The sequence below is a fragment of the Capra hircus genome, chromosome 15 (assembly GCF_001704415.2).
Source record: "Capra hircus breed San Clemente chromosome 15, ASM170441v1, whole genome shotgun sequence".
NCBI lineage: Eukaryota > Metazoa > Chordata > Mammalia > Artiodactyla > Bovidae > Capra > Capra hircus.
In genome coordinates, this window is record NC_030822.1 from 33,940,212 (window position 1) to 33,955,355 (window position 15,144).

The following is a 15,144-nucleotide window of genomic DNA, read 5'->3' on the forward strand; positions in this document are numbered from 1 at the left end:
AGCGACTGAACTGAACTGAACTGATGAGTAAATTCGAGACATAGTGTTCCTTTGCTCCTAAATATTTAAGTATGCTTCCTTAGGAAAAGTATAGTCTACTGCCTAACTGTAGTATTATAGACAGTATCAGGACACTTAGCACTGAAGTAATATTACAACCTAAGTGTTAGCCCATATCCAAGGTTAAAAATAATCCAAAGACCTATATGTATATTTTCTTGCCCAAAATTCAATTCAGGATTATATAATGGATTTTTTTTTAATACTTTATTTTACTTTACAATACTGTATTGGTTTTGCCATACATTGACATGAATCCACCACAGGTGTACATGCGTTCCCAAACATGAACCCCCCTACTCCCTCCCCATAACATCTCTCTGGGTCATCACCGTGCACCAGCCCCAAGCATGCTGTATTCTGCATCGGACATAGACTGGCGATTCGATTCTTGCATGTTATTATACATATTACAATGCCATTCTCCCAAATCATCCCACCCTCTCCCTCTCCCTCTGAGTCCAAAAGTCTGTTATACACATCTGTGTCTTTTTTGCTGTCTTGCATACAGGGTCGTCATTGCTATCTTTCTAAATTCCATATATATGTGTTAATATACTGTATTGGTGTTTTTCTTTCTGGCTTACTTCACTCTGCATAATTGGCTCCAGTTTCATCCATCTCATCAGAACTGATTCAAATGTATTCTTTTTAACGGCTGAGTAATACTCCATTGTGTATATGTACCACAGTTTTCTTATCCATTCATCTGCTGATGGACATCTAGGTTGTTTCCATGTCCTGGCTATTATAAACAGTGCTGCGATGAACATTGGGGTACATGTGTCTCTTTCAATTCTGGTTTCCTCTGTGTGTATGCCCAGCAGAGGGATTGCTGGGTCATAAGGTAGTTCTATTTGCAATTTTTAAAGGAATCTCCACACTGTTCTCCAAAGTGGCTGTACTAGTTTGCATTCCCACCAACAGTGTAGGAGGGTTCCCTTTTCTCCACACCCTCTCCAGCATTTATTGCTTGCAGATTTTTGGATCGCAGCCATTCTGACTGGTGTGAAGTGGTACCTCATTGTGGTTTTGATTTGCATTTCTCTAACAATGAGTGATGTTGAGCATCTTTTCATGTGTTTGTTAGCCATCCATATGTCTTCTTTGGAGAAATGTCTATTTAGTTCTTTGGCCCATTTTTTGATTGGGTCGTTTGTTTTTCTGGAATTGAGCTGTATAAGTTGCTTGTATATTTTTGAGATTAGTTGTTTGTCAGTTGCTTCATTTGCTATTATTTCCTCCCATTCAGAAGGCTGTCTTTTCACTTTGCTTATATTTTCCTTTGTTGTGCAGAAGCTTTTAATTTTAATTAGATCCCATTCGTTTATTTTTGCTTTTATTTCCAGAATTCTGGGAGGTGGATCATAGAGGATCCTGCTGTGATTTATGTCTGAGAGTGTTTTGCCTATATTCTCCTCTAGGAGTTTTATAGTTTCTGGTCTTACATTTAGATCTTTAGTCCATTTTGAGTTTATTTTTGTGTGGGGTGTTAGAAAGTGATCTAGTTTCATTCTTTTACAAGTGGTTGACCAGTTTTCCCAGCACCACTTGTTAAAGAGATTGTCTTTACTCCATTGTATATTCTTGCCTCCTTTGTCAAAGATAAGGTGTCCTTATGTGTGTGGATTTACCTCTGGGCTTTCTGTTTTGTTCCATTGATCTATATGTCTGTCTTTGTGCCAGTACCATACTGTCTTGATGACTGTGGCTTTGTAGTATAGCCTGAAGTCAGGCAAGTTGATTCCTCCAGTTCCATTCTTCTTTCTCAAGATTGCTTTGGCTATTCGAGGTTTTTTGTATTTCCATACAAATCTTGAAATGATTTGTTCTAGTTCTGTGAAAAATATGGCTGGTAGCTTGATAGGGATGGCATTGAATTTGTAAATTGCTTTGGGTAGTATACTCATTTTCACTATATTGATTCTTCCAATCCATGAGCATGGTATATTTCTCCATCTATTAGTGTCCTCTTTGATTTCTTTCATCAGTGTTTTATAGTTTTCTATATATAGGTCTTTAGTTTCTTTAGGTAGATATATTCCTAAGTATTTTATTCGTTTCGTTGCAATGGTGAATGGAATTGTTTCCTTAATTTCTTTTTCTACTTTTTCATTATTCGTGTATAGGAATGCAAGGGATTTCTGTGTGTTGATTTTATATCCTGCAACTTTACTATATTCATTGATTAGCTCTAGTAATTTTCTGGTGGAGTCTTTAGGGTTTTCCATGTAGAGGATCATGTCATCTGCAAACAGTGAAAGTTTTACTTCTTCTTTTCCAATTTGGATTCCTTTTATTTCTTTTTCTGCTCTGATTGCTGTGGCCAAAACTTCCAGAACTATGTTGAATAGTAGTGGTGAAAGTGGGCACCCTTGTCTTGTTCCTGACTTTAGGGGAAATGCTTTCAATTTTTCACCATTGAGGATAATGTTTGCTGTGGGTTTGTCATATATAGCTTTTATTATGTTGAGGTATGTTCCTTCTATTCCTGCTTTCTGGAGAGTTTTTATCATAAATGGATGTTGAATTTTGTCAAAGGCCTTCTCTGCATCTATTGAGATAATCATATGGCTTTTATTTTTCAATTTGTTAATGTGGTGAATTACATTGATTGATTTGCGGATATTAAAGAATCCTTGCATCCCTGGGATAAAGCCCACTTGGTCATGGTGTATGAGCTTTTTAATGTGTTGTTGGATCCTGATTGCTAGAATTTTGTTGAGGATTTTTGCATCTATGTTCATCAGTGATATTGGCCTGTAGTTTTCTTTTTTTTTGTGTGTGTGGCATCTTTGTCAGGTTTTAGTATTAGGGTGATGGTGGCCTCATAGAATGAGTTTGAAGTTTTCCTTCCTCTGCAATTTTCTGGAAGAGTTTGAGGAGGATAGGTGTTAGCTCTTCTCGAAATTTTTGGTAGAATTCAGCTGTGAAGCCGTCTGGACCTGGGCTTTTTTTTGCTGGAAGATTTCTGATTACAGTTTGAATTTCCATGCTTGTGATGGGTCTGTTAAGATTTTCTATTTCTTCCTGGTTCAGTTTTGGAAAATTGTACTTTTCTAAGAATTTGTCCATTTCTTCCACGTTGTCCATTTTATTGGCATATAACTGCTGATAGTAGTCTCTTATGATCCTTTGTATTTCTGTGTTGTCTGTTGTGATCTCTCCATTTTCATTTCTAATTTTATTGATTTGATTTTTCTCTCTTTGCTTCTTGATGAGTCTGGCTAATGGTTTGTCAATTTTATTTATCCTTTCAAAGAACCAGCTTTTGGCTTTGTTGACTTTTGCTATGGTCTCTTTTGTTTCTTTTGCATTTATTTCTGCCCTAATTTTTAAGATTTCTTTCCTTCTACTAACTCTGGGGTTCTCCAGTTCTTCCTTTTCTAGTTGCTTTAGTTGTAGAGTTAGGTTATTTATTTGACTTTTTTCTTGTTTCTTGAGGTATGCCTGTATTGCTATGAACTTTCCTCTTAGCACTGCTTTTATAGTGTCCCACAGGTTTGGGGTTGTTGTGTTTTCATTTCCATTACTTTCTATGCATATTTTGATTTCTTTTTTGATTTCTTCTGTGATTTGTTGGTTATTCAGAAGTGTGTTGTTCAACCTCCATATGTTGGAATTTTTAATAGTTTTTCTCCTGTAATTGAGATCTAATCTTAATGCATTATGGTCAGAAAAGATGCTTGGAATGATTTCGATTTTTTTGAATTTATCAAGTTTAGATTTATGGCCCAAGATGTGACCTATCCTGGAGAATGTTCCATGAGCACCTGAGAAAGAGGTGAAATGCATTGTTTTGGGGTGAAATGTCCTATAGACATCAATTAGGTCTAACTGATCTAATGTATCATTTAAAGTTTGCGTTTCTTTGTTAATTTTCTGTTTAGTTGATCTGTCCATAGGTGTGAGTGGGGTATTAAAGTCTCCCACTATTATTGTGTTATTGTTGATTTCCCCTTTCATACTTCTTAGCGTTTGTCTTACATATTATGGTGCTCCTATATTGGGTGCATATATATTTATAATTGTTATATCTTCTTCTTGGATTGATCCTTTGATCATTATGTAGTGGCCTTCTTTGTCTCTTTTCACAGCCTTTGTTTTAAAGTCTATTTTATTGGATATGAGTATTGCCACTCCTACTTTCTTTTGGTCTTTATTTGCGTGGTATATCTTTTTCCAGCCCTTCACTTTCAGTCTGTATGTGTCCCTTGTTTTGAGGTGGGTCTCTTGTAAGCAGCATATAGAGGGGTCTTGTTTTTGTATCAATTCAGCCAGTCTTTGTCTTTTGGTTGGGGCATTCAACCCATTTACGTTTAAGGTAATTATTGATAAGTATGATCCTGTTACCATTTACTTTATTGTTTTGGGTTCGGGTTTATACACCCTTTTTGTGTTTCCTGTCTAGAGAATATCCTTTAGAATTTGTTGGAGAGCTGGTTTGGTGGTGCTGAATTCTCTCAGCTTTTGCTTGTCTGTAAAGCTTTTGATTTCTCCTTCGTATTTGAATGAGATCCTTGCTGGGTACAGTAATCTGGGCTGTAGGTTATTGTCTTTCATCACTTTAAGTATGTCTTGCCATTCCCTCCTGGCCTGATGAGTTGCTATTGAAAGATCAGCTGTTATCCTTATGGGAATCCCCTTGTGTGTAATTTGTTGTTTTTCCCTTTCTGCTTTTAATATTTGTTCTTTGTGTTTGATCTTTGTTAATTTGATTAATATGTGTCTTGGGGTGTTTCACCTTGGGTTTATCCTATTTGGAACTCTCTGTGTTTCTTGGACTTGAGAGATTATTTCTTTCCCCATTTTAGGGAAGTTTTCAACTATTATCTCCTCAAGGATTTTCTCATGGTCTTTCTTTTTGTCTTCTTCTTCTGGGACTCCTATAATTCGAATGTTGGAGCGTTTCATATCGTCCTGGAGGTCTCTGAGTTGTCCTCATTTCTTTTAATTCATTTTTCTTGTTTCCTCTCTGATTCATTTATTTCTACCATTCTATCTTCTATTTCACTAATCCTATCTTCTGCCTCCGTTATTCTATTTGTTGCCTCCAGAGTGTTTCTGATCTCATTTATTGTGTTATTCATTATATATTGACTCTTTTTTATTTCTTCTAGGTCCTTGTTAAACCTTTCTTGCATCTTCTCAATCCTTGTCTCTAGGCTATTTATCTGTGATTCCATTTTGATTTCAAGATTTTGGATCATTTTCACTATCAATATTTGGAATTCTTTCTCAGGTAGATTCCCTACCTCTTCCTCTTTTGTTTGGTTTGGTGGGCAACTCTCCTGTTCCTTTACCTCCTGAATATTCCTCTGTCTCTTCATCTTGATTATATTGCTGCGTTTCAGGTGGCCTTTTTATATTCTGGTAATTTGTGGAGTTCTCTTTATTATGGAGCTTCCTCACTGTGGGTGGGGTTGTATCAATGGCTTGTCTAGGTTTCCTGTTTAGGGAGGCTTGTGTTGGAGTTCTGGTGGGTGGAGCTGGGTTTCTTCTCTCTGGAGTGCAGTGGAGTGACCAGTAATGGGTTATGAGACGTCAAAGGTTTTGGAGTAACTTTGAACTGCCTGTATATTGAAGCTCAGGGGTGTGTTCCTGTGCTGCTGGAGAATTTGCATGGTATGTCTTGTTCTGGAACTTGTGGTCCTTGTGTGGAGCTTGGTTTCAATGTAGGTATGGAGGCATTTGATGAGCTCCTATTGCTTAATGTTCCCTGAATTCAGGAGTTCTCTGATGTTTTCAGGCTTTGGACTTCAGCCTCCTGCTTCTGGTTTTCAGTTTTATTTTTACAGTAGCCTCTAGACTTCTCCATCTATACTGCACTGATGATAAAACATCTAGGTTAAAGATGAAAAGTTTCTCCACATTGAGGGACACTCAGGGAGGTTCACTGATCTACAAGGAGAAGAGAAGAGGGAGGGGGTAGTTAGAGGTGACTGGAATGAGATGCAGTGAGATCAAAAGAGGAGAGAGCAAGCTAGCCAGTAGTCACTTCCTTATTTGCGTTCCATAGTGTGGACCACTCAGAGGTATTTACGGAGTTATACAGGGAAGAGGAGAGGGAGGAAGTAGACAGAGGTGGCCAGGAGAATAAGAGAGAGGAATGAGAAGGAGAAAGACAAATCCTGCCAGTAACCAGTTCCTTAGGTGTTCTCCACCGTCTGGAACACACGGAGATTCACAGAGTTGGATAGAGGAGAGATGGGGGAGAAAAGAGACAGAGGCACCTGGTGGAGAAAAAGGAGAGTCCAAAGGAGGAGAGAGTGGTCAAGCCAGTAATCTCGCTCTCAGGTAAACTTGGGTAGTGAAGTTTGGGTTTTTAAATGTACAAAATTGACAACAAAAACCAAAGAGCAAAGATTAAAAATCTAGAGTAGAGGTTGGATTTTCAAAAATACAATATTAAAGAAAAGAAGCAGAAGGAAAAAGGAAAAAGAAAAAAAAAAGGAAAGGAAAATAAAAGCCACAATATTTATTAAAAAAAAAAAAAACCACACCAATAACCACCCAAAGACTATATATGGTGTTTGCCTTAAAAAAAAAAAAAAAAAGAGTCATTTTTTTTGAATAGTAATAATAGATTATAGAAATAAAAATTAGAGGAGAAATAGAAGACTTAACTATTTTAAAAAAAGTTAAAAAAAAAGAAAAAAAAAGGGAATGATTATAAAAATAGTAAAAATATCCTTGGCCCTTCTCTGATGTTGTGGGCAGTGTGGGGTCACTTCCAAGGCGGTTCCCTCTGTTTAACTTCTTCTGTTTGCTGGTTTTTTAGGCTCACTAGTTCAGTCGCACTGTGGGGAGGGGGGATGCTGCAAACAAATAGCGCTGTCGTGTGCACACAGTGTCTCAGCCCCGCTGGACCTGTCCCTTCCTGCGGCGTACAAACCGCTCTGGCTCTACGATGCTCAGCCGGGAACCGTCTGGGGATGGCCATAGGCTGCGTGCACTTCCCCGGTCTAAGCCGCTCAGGTTTGGCACTCAGGCAGCCCTCAGAGGCACAGATTCGGTTGGGACTGTGTTTTGTGCCCTTCCCGGGTCCGAGTAGCTCGGGAGTTTGGCGAGCGCGATCGCTGCGACTTGTCGCCTTTTCTGCCTCTGCTGCTCAGCTTTCTGGGTGGACTGCTGGCGCCCCTTGTGAGGCAGATGGTGACTGTCCAGCACCCCCAGAAGTCTTAGCAAAGAAGCCTGCTTGCAGTTTGGTAAGTAAAGTCTCGCCGGGTCTGCAATGGCCCCTTTCCAGCCCTTACGGCTCTGACTGCCTGTCCCCGGCGGGGGATGGTCTGCAGCCGGCTTTTTCTGTTCCGTCCTTTGTCCTGTGCTCGGTCCTGGCGGTGTCTTATGTTCAAGCTTTTCATGCGGTAGCTATCCCACAGTCTGGTTTGCTAGCCCAAGTTAGATCGTTCTGGTTGTGCGTGGGGCATTCCTGCCCGATTCTTACACAGCTCTGCAGCCGGCGCCTCCCGCGCGTCCCTGCCCTGCCCCCACTTCCCAATGGCGGATGCAGGCGTCTGTGCTGCTTTTCCGCTGGGGGAGTTACTGGTGGGCTTGTAATCTCTTGGTTTTAATTATTTATTTATCTTTCCTTCCTGTTATGTTGCCCTCTGTGTTTCCAAGGCTTGTCACAGACTCGTCTGGGAGAGTGTTTCCTGGTGTTTGGAAACCTCTCTTCTTAAAATTCCCTTCCCGGGACGGGCTTCTCTTCCCGGGACAGAGCTCCCTCCCCACCTCCTTTGTCTCCTTTTTCACCTTTTATATTTTTTCCTACCTGTTTTTGAAGACAATGGTCTGCTTTTCTGGTTGCCTGATGTCCTCTGCCAGCCTACAGAAGTTGTTTTGTGGAGTTGCTCAGTGTTGAAATGTTCTTTTGAGGAATTTGTAAGGGAGAAAGTGGTCTTCCCGTCCTATTCCTCCACCATCTTAGGACCCTATATAATGCATTTTATATTCATGTCTCCTTAGACTTCTTCCATCTATAGCAATTCCTCAGACTTTTTGCCTTTGTCCTTTGTTTTGTTTCATTTTTGAGGATTCACTTACTTTGTATTTTAAACTTTATATTAAATTCTAATATAAGTACAGAAATTATACTTTGTACAGCTTAAGTGATTTTTTGCAAAGGAGACGTAAATGTGTAACAACCCAACTGAGGTTTATAACATTATTTGCACCAAGAAGCTCCGTCCTGAATTGGTCATTACATCACCATTTCTGCAAGGAAAGGAAAGGACCTAGGTTCACTATTTACTCTTTTATGTTTCTTAATTTCTTTACCCAGATACAGTACATGAATCTATGTCACATAGCTGCCATGCCAGATTATGAAAACTGACTTATGACAGCAAATTAAAAACAATAAAAATTAAATAGAAAACTAAAGAATTTCAATAACATGGATTTTTTAGTTTTATTTTGTTTGAAAGTTTGTTACCACACACAAAGATAAAAGCTCGGTTACATTATTCATAGTAAATTTTATGAACAGAATATTTTTACCATATGCATAAGAATGGTGCTTAGTCTTTGCATCATAGAGAAGTAGGTTGAGAAATGGAGGGAACACCAAGTAAATGCTAGAAATGAGGATGTGGATGTAAGGTGAGATGTGAGAACCAAACCTATGTCAAGAAAGGAGAAGAAGGCAGACAGGCAGAATTGGAGGGAGACACCAATATGAGTGATGCAAGTATTGAATGCTTTCAACCTTGCCTCCTTCTGGGTCAAAAGAAAAAGCTGTGATATATATACACAGGACAATGTAGTGAATGTAAGGCCAAACCCTGCACAGTGAAGTTCAGTTCATTCACTCAGGCATGTCCGACTCTTCACAACCCCATAAACTGCAGCATGCCAGGCTTCCCTGTCCATCACCAGCTCCTGGAGTTTACCCAAACTCATGTCCATTGAGTCGGTGATACCATCCAACCATCTCATCCTCTGTCATCCCCTTCTCCTCCTGCCTTCAGTCTTTCCCAGTATCAGGGTCTTTTCAAATGTGTCAACTCTTCGCATCAGTTGGCCACAGTATTGGAGTTTCAGCTTCAACAGCAGTCCTTCCAATGAACATTCAGGACTGATTTCATTTAGGATGGACTGGTTGGATCTCATTGCCATCCAAGGGACTCTCAAGAGTCTTCTCCAACACCGCAGTTCAAAAGCATCAATTCTTTGGCACTCAGCTTTCTTTTTAGTCCAACTCTCAGATCCATACATGACCACTGGAAAAACCATAGCCTTGTTGGTTAAGTAATGTCTCTGCTTTTGAATATGCTGTCTAGGTTGGTCATAACTTTCCTTCCAAGGAATAAGCTTCTTTTAATTTCATGGCTGAAATCACCATCTGCAGTGATTTTGGAGGCCAAAAAAATAAAGTTTGACACTGTTTCCATTGTTTCCCAATCTATTTGCCATAAAGTGATGGGACCAGCTGCCACGATCTTAGTTTTCTGAATGTTGTGCTTTTAGCCAACTTTTTTCACTCTCCTCTTTCACTTTCATCAAGAGGCTCTTTAGTTCTTCTTCATTTTCTGCCATAAGTGTGATTTCATCTGCATATCTGAGGTTTTTGATATTTCTCCCAGCAATCTTGATTCCAGCTTGTGCTTCCTCCAGCCCAGCATTTCGCATGAGGTACTCTGCATAAAAGTTAAATAAGCAGGGTGACAATATACAGCCTTGATGTAATCCTTTTCCTATTTGGAATCAGTCTGTTGTTCCATGTCCAGTTCTAACTATTGCTTCCTGACCTGCATATGCTGCTGCTGCTACTGCTGCTAAGTCTCTTCAGTCGTGTCCGACTCTGTGCGACCCCATAGACGGCAGCACACCAGGCTCCCCCGTCCCTGGGATTCTCCAGGCAAGAACACTGGAGTGGGTTGCCATTTCCTTCTCTAGTGCATGAAAGTGAAAAGTGAAAGTGAAGTCAATCAGTCATGTCCGACTCCCAGTGACCCCATGGACTGCAGCCCACCAGGCTGCCCCGTCCATGGGATTCTCCAGGCAAGAGTACTGGAGTGGGTTGCCATTGCCTTCTCCTATAGGTTTCTCAAGAGGCAGGTCAGGTGGTCTGGTATTCCTATCTCTTTCAGAATTTTCCACAGTTTATTGTGATCCACACAGTCAAATGCTTTGGCATGGTCAATAAAGCAGAAATAGATGTTTTTCTGGAACTCTCTTGCAACAGTGAAAGCCACAAAGAAACCATAGATTCTGCTGACCCAGACATCTCCTGCAATCAGTTTCACAATGGACATATATTCACATTAGGTGTGGTAGATGACTCTTGTATAATAAAATTATAACTAGAACTTTATCAATATTAAGCACCAGGATCTTTTCAGGTGGCGCTAGTGGCAAAGAACCTGCTTGCCAATATAGGAGATGTAAGAGAAGCAGACTCAATCCCTTGGTAGGGAAGATCCCCTGGAGGAGGAAATGGCAACCCACTTCGGTACTCTTGCCTGGAGAATCCCATGGACAGAGGAGCCTAGCAGGCTACAGTCCATAGGGTCTCAGAGATGGACACAACTGAAGTGACTTAACATACATGCAGACACAAGAATGGTAGCCCTGAGCGGTACCACAGCCTTGATTTGGGGTAACTAAAGGGTGGGTGAAGATGGCAATATGTCTCAGTGGATGGCGATTTAGTGGTCCAGGGCCATGGCAAGCAGGGTGTCCATATCTATGCACTGTAATGTGTGAATAAGCCACTGTTGAGGCAATCAGGAATCAAAATAAATCTTTTACATGAAACCAGGAGATTCCAAGCATCTTGGGCACAATGCTGGTACGAAGGGCAATATCTGTGATTCCTAGTATGCCTAGGAAAATGTTTATGGCCTCATGGAATCTGAGTTCTGATTTGATAATGATAAACAGTAGGAAATTTCTAATCATAGAAATGAGATACATGACACAGAATGGACTCCCCATAGAACACTGCACAGACTCTAGGCCTGGCATCCCTATTAGGGTCAACTCAGAAGACATGAAGACTGTGATGTTGGAAATGAAAATAATGTCCTTAGGTCTTCTGATCCAAACAAATGTTTCTCAGTTAAAGCTACTACTTCCTTATCTACCTTTTCTTTTCACCCAAAGTCAACATATTGAGTCCTTCTGATTTTATAGAAATCTGAGATCATATCATCCATCTCATTTACATATTTAAAGTATGAAAGAAAGATCTAAAGATATACATCACTCTTTTTTAATATAAATTTATTTATTTTAATTGGAGGTTAATTACTTTACAATATTGTATTGGTTTTGCTAGACATCAACATGAATGCACCACAGGTATACACATGTTCCCCATCCTGAGCCCCACTCTCTCCTCCCTCCCCAAACCATCCCTCTGGGTCATCTCAGACCCAGCAATCCCACTGTTGGGCATACACACTGAGGAAACCAGAATTAAAAGAGACACGTTTATACCAATGTTCATTGCAGCACTCTTTACAATAGCCAGGACATGGAAGCAACCTAGATGTCCATCAGCAGATGAATGGATAAGAAAGCTGTGGTACATATACACAATGGAGTATTACTCAGCCATTAAAAATAATGCACTTGAATCAGTTCTAATGAGGTGGATGAAACTGGAGCCAATTATACAGAGTGAAGTAAGCCAGAAAGAAAAACATCACTCTTTTTATGAAAGACATCCCATAAGTAGAAATCCACAGTTCTTGTACCACAGTAAAATCTTTTATGCAATATTTTAAAACCAGCAAAATAACTAAGGTAGAAAATAAACTTCTGACTTGACTGTTTTAATTTCATACCTTTGGACCAAAAATAGACATTAATTTTTCTTGAAAATTTTCTTTTAATCAAAGTTTGATGAATTTATCCACATTCTACTTAATTGCTTTGCTACTGTTTTTTGTCAGTTGTCTCTAAATCAGAAAGAGTTGGTTTGGACCAGCAAATATTCAGATCCTGATGAATATATGAGAGGGAAAAGTTTCCTATGAAAGAGAATAGGCCACGGGACTGGAAAAGGTCCATTTTCATTCTAATCCCAAAGAAAGACAATGCCAAAGAATGCTCAAACTACCACACAATTGCTCTCATCCCACATGCTAGTAAAGTAATGCTCAAAATTCTCCAAGCCAGGCTTCAGAAATACGTGAACCGTGAACTCCCTGATGTTCAAACTGGTTTTAGGAAAGGCAGAGGAACCAAAGATCAAATTGCCAACATCCGCTGGATCATGGAAAAAGCAAGAAAGTTCCAGAAAAACATCTGTTTCTGCTTTATTGACTATGCCAAAGCCTTTGACTGTGTGGACCACAAGAAACTGTGGAAAATTCTGAAAGAGATGGGAATACCAGACCACCTGACCTGCCTCTTGAGAAATCTGTATGCAGGTCAGGAAGCAACAGTTAGAACTGGACATAGAACAACAGACTGGTTCCAAATAGGAAAAGGAGTACATCAAGGATGTATATTGTCACCCTGCTTATTTACCTATACTATGCAGAGTACATCATGAGAAACGCTGGGCTGGAAGAAACACAAGCTGGAATCAAGATTGCTGGGAGAAATATCAATAACCTCAGATATGCAGATGACACCACCCTTATGGCAGAAAGTGAAGGGGAACTAAAAAGTCTCTTGATGAAAGTAAAAGAGGAGAGTGAAAAAGTTGGCTTAAAGCTCAACATTCAGAAAATGAAGATCATGGCATCCGGTTCCATCACTCCATGGAAAATAGATGGGGAAACAGTGGAAACAGTGTCAGACTTTATTTTGGGGGGCTCCTAAATCACTGCAGATGGTGATTTCAGCCATGAAATTAAAAGACGCTTACTCCTTGGAAGGAAAGTTATGACCAACCTAGATAACATATTCAAAAGCAGAGACATTACTTTGCCGACTAAGGTCCATCTAGTCAAGGCTATGGTTTTTCCAGTAGTCATGTGTGGATGTGAGAGTTGGACTGTGAAGAAAGCTGAGCGCCGAAGAGTTGATGCTTTTGAACTGTGGTGTTGGAGAAGACTCTTGAGAGTCCCTTGGACTGCCAGGAGATCCAACTAGTCCATTCTGAAGAAGATCAGCCCTGGGATTTCTTTGGAAGGAATGATACTGAAGCTGAAGCTCCAGTATTTTGGCCACCTCATGCAAAGAGTTGACTCATTGAAAAAGACTCTGATGCTGGGAGGGATTGGGGGCAGGAGGAGAAGGGGACGACAGAGGATGAGATGGCTGGATAGCATCACTGACTCGATGAACTTGAATTTGAGTGAACTCCGGAAGTTGGTGATGGACAGGGAGGCCTGGCGTGCTGCGATTCATGGGGTCGCAAAGAGTCGGACACAACTGAGCGACTGAACTGAACTGATATATATATAGATCCATCTATCAAACTATACTATCCGTTCCTATGTAAGAAAGAATATTCTTCAGGAGAATGTGAAGGAAGAGTTTAAGAAAAGGTCATTGAAATCCATAAAGATTTATTGAATTTGGGCTAAAGTTCATTGCTACAGTTTACATTTCTAGTAAACCTATATTTTTGCCTATAATTCTAAAAGTATAAATCTTAACGTTTTTGCCCTTACATTAGATTAAAAAATTCTTTAATAACTTTAATGTATATTACAGATACGTAGAGGGCACAATCTCCAAGGAAGCAAGAGAAGCATCAGGAGTCATGTATAGCAGTAAGAAGACTCATTCTTGAAGACTCATTCTTAAAGGCTCAAGGATCGGAACATGCGTAAATATGTAACTTAACTGGAATAGAGTCTTGTTTTGTGGGCTTTAACAGTTCAAAGTTACAAATACTATAAGATCTGGATAATTTAGGCTTATCAGTTCTTAATGAAATAGATAATCTGGAATACTTGCATCATTCTTGTGAACCCACACATAAAGAATTAATAGAAAACGAAGAAATGCAAGGATATGTTCCTTGAAAGGAGTTAAACATAGAATAGAAATAGAATACTGAGGATTGACATTGGGACATTAGAGATAATTGAGCTGACACTACCGAGAAATTGAGGAATTTTGGATCATTTCTCAATTCACTGAGATCTAATTTTTATGAAAACATGGGTTATGAATTGTATTTTTTTTCTGATCAAAAGCATTACTTGTTAAATGTTATATAATTTAAATAAAATAATCCTCAAAACTATACATTGGAAAATTGTTTATAATTCTGAGAAAATAAAGTTAGCTTATTTCTTTCTTTCATAGGCTCTCCAATAAAGTTGCTTTATGTCAGTAATCTCATGAAAAGCTAACCCTACAATGAATAGTCAATAAATCGGGCAGTAGTGCAGGAAGCAGTTGTAGTTCATGCTGCTAAAATGCAAGTAAAAGAATAAAAGGGTAATTTTAATGTAGGATTTGAACATGATCTGACAAGTACAGAGAGAGGAATAGCAGGTAGGAAGTATGTAAGTGAATACAAGGATGATGGGGTGGGGTGATTATTATTGAAAAAAATGGTAATGAAAAACTATGAAGATAAATTTGGGAGTAAATAGACTTACTCACCAACTGTTGGGAGTTGGTTCTGCTCTAGCTAGATACATGAAGACTACTGTCATTTTCATATCACTATCACCCATGGCTTGGAACTCCTCAGCTTGTCTTATTCCTTTGCATCATGTGTCCTGAAATAGCTCTTCCTTTTACCTGTACCTTTGTAACTGCACATAGTCAACATCAGGAACTTTAATTATATGGTGCTGGGCCATCTGCCATGGGTGCCCGTCTGAGATAACCTTTTATGCTTTTCTTTTTTATCTGCAATACAGAAATCCCTCATCTTTTGCAGGTCTGTCTGAGATAATGTTTGTTTTTTGTTTGTTTGTTTGTTTTCATTTATTCTCCAGTAAAACTCACAACAAGGTCTGTGTTATTCTGGGGTATAGCATCAATTTATTCAGCTTGAATTGAAACAAAAAGCTGCTAGCTACGATTTAAAGGTTTTCTAATGGAATTGTGAAGAAGGAGGAGTTATAAACACAAAATGAGGCATTTATTACGCACTAGCTAATGACACGGGGTTTTAATCATGCCTCTTTGGGTTATCTGCACCTCTGTTCAGTTCAG

General features: G+C 39.4%; 1 pseudogene; it reads right to left on the reverse strand.

Moving 5' to 3' along the window:
- LOC102184544 lies at nt 5,944-14,786 on the reverse strand (annotated as a pseudogene).